Below are 9,329 nucleotides of genomic sequence, written 5' to 3' on the forward strand. Positions count from 1 at the left end.
ACGAATTCCATGTTTAATTGTTTTTTATTTTTATAAATCAAAGATAATAACTAGGGATACAAGTATACAACGATAGATTATTTATTTATTTATTTTAATCTTTGAACTACTTTTAGTGATTTAAAAACCTTAATACAATTAATTGTATTCATCATGCATATAATTGTTTTTGTATAGTTCGATTGATAAAATTATGAAGCTTTACTTATTCAGATATAAACATATGTTAAGAAGGTTTGTAAAAAAACATTAATACACATAAATTTTATAGAAAAACATTAATACATATCAATTTTATAGGTAAATCGTATAAAAGCTATTTGCTTTTTCGATTTTGAAATTTTTTTTGTTTGAATTAACAAACTGTTTTTTTTTTAAATTTGTTTTAATATGACCATTTAACCGGTTTTCTAGTCTGGTTAACATAGCTCGCTTATTTGATACTCTATGATAATGTGGCTCTAGTGTGGAATGAATGAATGTGGTGTGTGTTGATGTGACATTGAATGTCAAAATTAAAAAATATATATATACTGTATTTTATGTAAATTATTCAAAAACTAGTGATTTTTATGTAATTTGATTTTATCATAAAAATTATGAAATTGTGAGAGTAAGAATTTGATAGTTAAAAAAAAATCAATTTTATCATTTATGTTGTTTATTATTTTTTAGCTTTTTAATTTGATAGTTTAGAATTTAACATTATTTTTTATTTGAAACATATATGTGTGGATCTAATAGGGTTTTCCTTCTTGTTGGTTTTTGGAGTGAGGTTTTCACTGTAGGACAAACTGTTTTAAAAGCTACATCATGTAAAGTGGCTAAACGCAAGAAAATGTGTATGGAAAATCAACACATGTTTATACCTTTTACATTTGATATTTTCGGTTTCTTTGCGTCAGATGCTATGGAACTCCTCGATAGAATCCAATGGATCATACATAGTAATGTTATAACTCCAAGATCTATGGATGTTGCTTTTAAAAGAATTAGTTTTTCTATCTAAAAACGAGTTGTGACACAGTTTGTTGCTCGTTTATCTGTTACGTCCATATAAAACTTTTATAGTTTAAAATCATTGAAATTATGAACAATTTTATTATTATTATTATTATTATTATTATTATTATTATTTTTATCTTTTTATAAAACTCTTATAGTTTAAAATCATTGAAATTATGAACAAATTTATTATTATTATTATTATTATTTACTTTCAAGCAATCAAGTGATATATTAAACTTTGATGTAATGAGAACTAGTGGGGAGGCCCATGCTTCGCATGGATAGGTACGGTTATAATAGAAATACAAAATTTATCATATTCATTTTGCTAAAAAAAAGTAAAGAAATTCGGCATAGGTTGCTAGCAATTTGTTCCCTTGTAAAAACAGCAGATGACACATTACTGCATACAAATCCCACCACAATCTTTAAGTTAGACCATTTGAGAAGCAAATACAGCTTATTGTAAGATGGAAGGTCGTCTTTGGCTTTTGCTGGGTAACATCGCTACTTACTTTCATTACCTTTGTTAAATAAGATTCCCAAACTAATTAGCTACTTTGTGGATTAGCTATTCTTACTTTTACCCGTAATTGGGTCTCTTTGTTTCAAGTGCCCTACTTGTGCGTATACAGGATCAATCCCTTTTGTTCTCCATTTCATAGGCTACATTAAAGTAATATGAGCTTATTCTCTTCATACAAGTCTTGTTATAAGCTTAACAACATCCTTTTTCTGTAGAGAAGTTAAGCATTTAAAAGGGAGCAAGTATTTCCAACATGTGGATCAAGTATGAATGCAGCTACCCAAGAAGGGTCGTCGTTTATTTTAAAACTTTTATCAAACACCTTGTCTACATGAGCTTCATTGATATGAAAATCTTCATTTAATAGCAAGCTCACTTATGATGCTTTGCTTTGTACAACCTAATAGCAAACAAAGCCCACCAAAACGTAACATCAAAACTACTGTTAAATTGCTTGAATCATAAAATTGAAAATAAAATTACCATTCCGAGTCGTGGTTCTCATGACCTCGATGCGATGTTGCAAACCGAGCACCAAATTGGCAGCAGGAAGCGACATCTTGGGCAAAAGAGAAGATGAAAAGATTCGGAGGGGACGACTTGAGGATTATCTTTGTTGTATGTGACAATTGAGCAAACTTCAGCCACCACCTCGCGTCCTCGCCTCCGGCCAGTGCGACATCGTTGGTGTTCCTGCTTCACTTTTTTTCTCGTATGCAATCGATTTATAATTAGATGCAATTCCGGACGTACCATTAGTTGCCCTCGACTATCTTCGCCCATGGGAGTAATCAAGCTTGGATGCGTAAGGGATGTACTCCACTGGTGCAAGAAACGGTGGGAGAAGTATGGAGGTGAGAGGGTGAAGCTTTGAGAATAATGAAATCGACGATGGGAGAAAATCAAGCCTTCCATCGTAGATCGGCTTGCGGAAACAGAAAGAGATGGAAGAAGCAGATTAGTAATGGAATCAAGAGTCGTCAGCGATTTCGGATTTGGCAGACGAAATTGAGGGAGAAAAATTTAGTCGGAGGAGAACTGGGTGTGAGGATATGAGAAGTAAGAAACGATAAAAAAAATTACCGTATGCACTGTTCATAAGAACATTGTGCTTTAATTATATATATAATGTATTCGCATACGGGTATCAATACACTTGGAGCTTTTGAGTTCGAATCTGTTTCAATGGTTTTGTTTTCACAACATTATGGGGTGTTTGATTTATTTTTTGAGGGGCAAAAGTTTTTTTTGGAAAAAAATAAAATATAAAAGATGTTTGGTAAAACCGTTTTAAAAACTACTTTTTGATTTTTTATATAAAGAAAAATGACTTTTTGAAAAATCAAGAAATACTGTCTTTTTGTAACTTTTGTCAAAATGACTTTTGGCTCCCAATAAGCGAAACACCCCTATAATTTTTTACTTTAAAAGTTAAAAAAGAAAAAGTGAACATCGAGGATCAAACTTGCAACCTATATCCACGAATAAATCCTATGCTCGCTAAATTTAATGTTTTCACAAGTTTATTAGAAAGCTAGAAAAAAACAAAAATGTTAGATAATGCAAGAATTGAACACATGGCCTCAAACATAACAATCAAAGATGCCTTACTCTGATTGAGTAAGATCAAACTTCAATTTGCAAAATAGAAAATATAAAACACTAAATATTAATAAATTTGTGAACTCTTATATAGAAAAAGCAAATTAAAGAGGTAAGTGGTATTGTTTATTAACAAATTTAGCAAGGTAAGTTGTATTTTTCTATAATGAAAAAAATATATCAATGATAATGTTTAAGCTCCGGATATGATTATTTTAACGAATAATTATCTTAAAATATTATTTAGTTATCGTTGACCAAAGAGTTTTTGACCAGGAAGGTGTTTTTGAAAAAAATAATTACCCAATAGGTATAGTTTTCAACATATTTACCAAAAGGGGTGATTTAGCCATTTAATTTAAAAAACCTATCGTGCCTTATACTCTCTTACCTAACGACGTTGCAAAACGGGAAGGTACTGACAGAAAGCGCCTCATCTTTGGCCGCACCTCCATCTACGGCCATTGCTCCAACCGGCCACACCATACGAAGGCGATGCCGACGAGTCAACCTTTAGCCACATCAATGTCGGCACTCCACCTTCGGCCACAGGGTTGGATTTTCTGATTTTAGGTTCGATTTTTTACTTTTCAGGTTCGATTTTTGAAGTTTATATATATTCTGACTTGATTAGGTTTATTGAATACGAATTTTGGAACTTTCATCTTCAATCCATCTGAATACGAGTTTCTGATTATAACGGGCTTCTGATTATAACGGATTTCAGAATACGAAATTCTGATCGGGTTAGTTACTTAATGTTTAACTTCGTTTTTTTGCTTGGATTATGAGAATGTGCTTTTGAATGGCCTTCTGGAGTCGAAGAACAGCCTTGGAACACTTCTTATTGCTAAATTTTGCAATGTTTTTTTTGCCAAAATTTACATCGTTTTTCATGCTAAAATTGGGTCATGAGAATGTGCCTTCCATACAAAAAGAAAATCAAACTGGGGTTGTTTGAAACTTAGTTTGGTTCATGTATCAGAGCTGAGGATTTGGATGAGTAGTGGAACTAGTCCGAAGTCTATTATTGTGTTTTTTGTTTTCGCGAATCTGTTGATAGCAAAAGAAGAAGAAGATGGAATCACTTCGATTCAGTGGTTGTAGGGATTTGTTATGGATCACAGTGGTCTTTGATGTCTACAATCACTTCTGAAATCTTTGGGGTGAAGCATATGGGAACTAACATGATTGTTGCAGCTAATCCTGTTGGATCATATATATTTTATGTTTGAGTGATTGGAATGTCTTGAGGTTATATGATGAATGTATTATAGTATTGTACAAGAGTTTTGAGTGTTCAGTGTTTGTACAATTGTTTATAGATTTGTATCAAGTGCAAAATATGTATAAAATGTATGAGTTTTGTGATTTATAATAAAAAGAATAATAAAAAACATTTCATTATTTGTTCTTTGTTTCTGGAAATCTATATGGATTTTGAACTTTTTAGATAAACAATCTATTTGTTGCAACTTGTATGCCTATATATATTATGATAGAAGACACGGTAGCATGGTGGTTATAATCACAAAAAGACATGGTAGAATGGTGGTTATTATAATACGAGACGAGATTGAAAAGATAAGAATATAAGTGTTTGTAAAAATATTTGATAATCAATAATAGCAAAATGTTTTAAAAAAAAATTAAAAAATATATGTATTAAAATAAAACAGTAAAAACTGAATAACTAAAAAATATAAAATTTTAAAAATATACCCATTTGGTAAATATTTTTAAAACTATACCTATTTGGTAAATAAAATTTTAAAAAACACCATTTAAGTCAAAAACTCGTTGACCAAATTATGTGACAAAGACTCATGAGAGAGTTGCTATCTTATATTTAGTGTTATTATTGTACTCTTATTGGTTTTGTATTTTTTGACACCGGTTAAATCATATTTTTTATATTTTATTTTTTATATTTAATTTTATTTATTGTACTCCTTATTACTTATATCAACCCTTTTTTTTATTTGATTTTTTGCAATTTGTTGTTCTTTTTGTCTTTTATTATTATTATTATTATATAATTTTGCTCATAGTCCTTTACATCTATCTGCAATTTTAGTTCAACAATTTAATTTTTGACATGGATCGTCCTTGTGAATTTCAAAATTTAGATCGAATTTTGCACTAACTAGATATTGACTTATTATGTCAAATATTGTTTTCTCATTGCAAAAACATATGTTGTTACTAGAGGTGTGCAAAAAACCGCATAAGCCGCCCACACCACACCAAATCGCACCGCATAATGCGGTTTAGAATTTCACGGTGCAGTTTGTTGTTCGTAATTTTGTTAAGCCGCATTATGCGGTGCGGTTTGTGGTTTATAGTTACCAAACCGCGGTTCAAACCGCACCACATCGTATTAATAAAAATTATATATATATATATATATATATATATATATATATATATATATATATATAAGTTTACAATCACCAAATACTTCATATTGTCGAATAACTTTTCTCTATATCACGATGGTGAAATATGATAATTAAAGACTTAAAAGACTATGATATCAAATTTCATAAGTCACAACAACTTAGCAAAACATTTTGTGGTATTTTTGTTTGCAATATCTATGCTTTTTAAAGGGTATGCAATATAAATAATAAATTTTGAAAGTGTTTAAATGGAATGAATAATAACAAAAGTTATAAATTGGAACAATTTATCAAACCGCATAAACCGCACACAAACCGCACAAACCGCATAAACCGCACACAAACCGCACAAACCGCACACATGAAACCGCTCCATATAATGCGGTTTAGAGATTTCGCGGTGCGGTTTTCGGTTTCCAAAAAACTTAAACCGCATGTTCAGTGCGGTTTGCGGTTTCAACTCTAAACCGTACCAAACCGCATCGCGAACACCCCTAGTTGTTACCATTAGTTTTCTAAGTAGACAAGGTTAATTGACATGTTTTTCGCTAAGTGTTGGTGCATAAGACATCCCAAATCATATAGTTATTGCCAACATCTTTTTATAGTGTTCATTATACAATTATTTCTAAGCAGACAGAGGTTTTCGACAGGATATTTTCCCAGAGTTTGCAAACCAAACTTGATTTAGTGATGGGGGTTGTTGCATATATTCATCTTCAAGTCTTCAATCGGTAAATCGTCTTTCCCTCTATGATTGTTATTTGTGTTGCTTGTAGTTGCAAGATCCATGACGACCAGTTCAATTTTGGTGGACGATTGATTATTGTTTCAGATGTGTTTATTGTTTATAATTGTTACCAAGATTCAACAATGGTTTGATAGTCGGACATGAGAGCTATAAGCAACTATATAAGTTGTAGATGGTAAATTAGTCAGTTCTTTGTGTAGAGTGTATTTAAAATACTGCAACAAAATCTTTGCATAAAAATGATCTGAATTATAAAAATTAGAAATCAACTCTGTAGACTATCACAAATTAACCACATGGCCCATTTGTGTAATTTCCTATTATAATAATAATAATAATAATAATGATGATGATGGATCAAATAAAAAAATCTTAATTAACCTATAAATGTTAACTGAAGTTTCTTATTTTTTTTTTTCTTTTATTAGTATTTTTTCGAATCAATGGTTCAAATGAAAAAAAAAAAAATGAAATGAAATCCAATACAAGCACTAAGAAAAAATTCGATTAAATTTAAGCCAAAAAAGACATTTAATTTTCTTGTGAATAAGCATGCGTATTCTTCAAGAGAGTGAATATATCTCAGTTGATGTGCATGGAATGCTTTCTTGGATTATTAAGGGACCTAGATAACAATTTATTGAGTTGTTTGGAGACATAGCACATGAGGAGCAAATCCTTGTCATCCAAAATAGAAATGTGAAAATGTATCAAGAACAACAATCAAATTCAATTTTTCTAACGATGACCAGCAGAACATATTCTTTCTCAAACCAAAAAAAAATTATATTTATTTCGTTAATCAAATCTATTAATTAAGATATATATATATATATATATATATATATATATATATATATATATATATATATATATATATATATATTATAATCCAACAAATGTCGGCTTAGATCACAAAACCAGCAACCCTCACAACAAATGTAGCAGAAACTAAATTATCCATGTTTTGTTTTCCCTACATAGATCGAGATCAAGAAACAGCATCGGAGATGGTGAAAATCTTGTCGTTGATCTATTGATATACTCTTAGTAATTGAAATTGGACAAAACAGTTCCTTAACATTAAAAAGTATAATAATACAAACATTTTCTTCCACTTTGATTTCCATTTTTTAAACTAAATACTTCAAACCCTAATAATTAGGGTTTCAAACAAAGAAGAAAAACCACCCATGATAAAGATGGGCAAGAATTGAAACTAGCTGGATATATAAGCATGAAAACCACATGATGTTTGATCTAGCAAACATTAATCGGACCAAGTCGCTTGATTCCCCAGGGAAAGAGAGAAGGATAGTAGAGAGATAGAGAGAAAAAGAGACCTGTGAAGATTTCTAGGGTTTCTTCATCTCATCTTCGAATTCATATTATATACTTGTTATGATGGAGTTTTTGTTTGGGTTGGTGAATGACGAAGAAAGTGGGAGTGAGAGGGTAATGATGGTGGTGGAGAGTGGCAGTGGTGGTGTGGGAGGGAGGAGATGTGGAGACGATGGAGGAGGAGGAGGAATCATCATGATTGTTGTTTGAAAGCATGACCAGAAAAATCCAATGTCTCTCTCCAATTCTTTCTTTTATATATGCTACTATAAGTTAAAAGCTACTCGAATATGTTTTCTATTCTTGTACTTTACAAATATGAAATACCTTAATTTATTTAAACAATTAATAATATTTTTTATTTTAGCTTTTGTCCTTTTGGATAGTTAATACTTTTACCATGTTATGGCAGTTGTTTAAATTAAAGTTGGCCTTTTTATCCTTCTTATCGATAGACGTGGAATATCTTATGCTTTAAACGGATTGAATTTCTATAACAAAAAATAGCAATATAATAAGAGTCAATACTCAATACTAAAAAAATTAGGGTTTTGTCGATTCTCGACAAGTCCCGCAACACGACATGAACTCAATAGGAGGGTATATGGTTTTTGGTTAAGTTTTTTTTACCCGTCAATTAAGGACGAACGCGGGATTTCACAGTAGGGGTTGCACGAGAAAATCAAGGTTGCACAATAGTAGAAAAAATAAAAATTTTAAAAATTTTTCCACTACAGTCGAAAAAATTCGGGTATTGGCAGGTTGATCCACGACTCACTAACCGAACACAGAAAAATACCCTCCATGTATTATTTTTCAAATATTTTTAAAAATGCAGTATATAAAAACCATTAAAATTTTTATTTTTGTTGATTGGTGTTTCACTACTGAACCCATAAAACACGTTGTGTAACATACATGCAATAAAAACTTTACATGTCATATTATTAATATCCAGAAACTCTTAAGCTTCACCCTCTTACAACCCGATGAATTTTTATCTCGGGCACCCTCCTAAAACTGCGGGCTTCGCTACCCTAATTTCCACCAATAAAGTAATACTTTCACACCATGTCATCACAGTTTATTCTTCTCTTTTGGATCCTTTCTCATCTCATATTAAATGAGTTTATTCTAATATTTTGGCCTATAACCCTCACGCTACAAGAAATAAGGGCAATAGCGGCATAACACTACTAGCAGTACTGGAGGGCGAACTTCCCATCTGTTCCCGTCGACACGTAATTTGCGGGTTACGTGTCGCCACTAATAGTACGCGTCGCCGCTAATGGTGTCGTCACTAATAGTAGAAAACCATGATCCGCATCAAAACAATCTGGTTAACCGTGTTCGTTGATCTCTGGACCTAATCGAATGGCTGAAAACGATTTCCGCTCAACGTATTAGCGGCGACATCATCGCCGCTAATGCTCCAAAAAGAAGACGCTATTTTTCTCCTCGTAAGGGCGTCACTACTAAAACCCTAATGTCACCGTTAATACATCGTTGTCGCCGCTAAAGGTCATCGCAAATATACCCCTCTTTCTCCACCGCTTTCTGTAATTTGTTTCTTTCACCTAACTATTATCGATGACTGATAACGAAGCAGAATCACCGGCGACGCAACCTCTATCCCCGACAATTGCCATCACCAGCGACGGAAGCATCCTCATCGACAACGGGTGATTTGCAAATTTTA

At 31.9% G+C, this 9,329-nt stretch overlaps 1 long non-coding RNA gene across 1 annotated transcript; it reads right to left on the reverse strand.

Moving 5' to 3' along the window:
- Window positions 1–1,497: 1,497 nt before the first annotated feature.
- LOC145049709 (uncharacterized) lies at window positions 1,498–2,628 on the reverse strand. The gene is made up of 2 exons (XR_013683313.1): window positions 2,018–2,628; window positions 1,498–1,934 (listed from the first exon to the last, which is right to left on the reverse strand). It is a non-coding gene; the product is annotated as an uncharacterized LOC145049709 (long non-coding RNA).
- Window positions 2,629–9,329: the final 6,701 nt, after the last annotated feature.

This window comes from Lactuca serriola, chromosome 5, assembly GCF_051521515.1.
Source record: "Lactuca serriola cultivar US96UC23 chromosome 5, Lser_US96UC23_V15, whole genome shotgun sequence".
Lineage (NCBI taxonomy): Eukaryota > Viridiplantae > Streptophyta > Magnoliopsida > Asterales > Asteraceae > Lactuca > Lactuca serriola.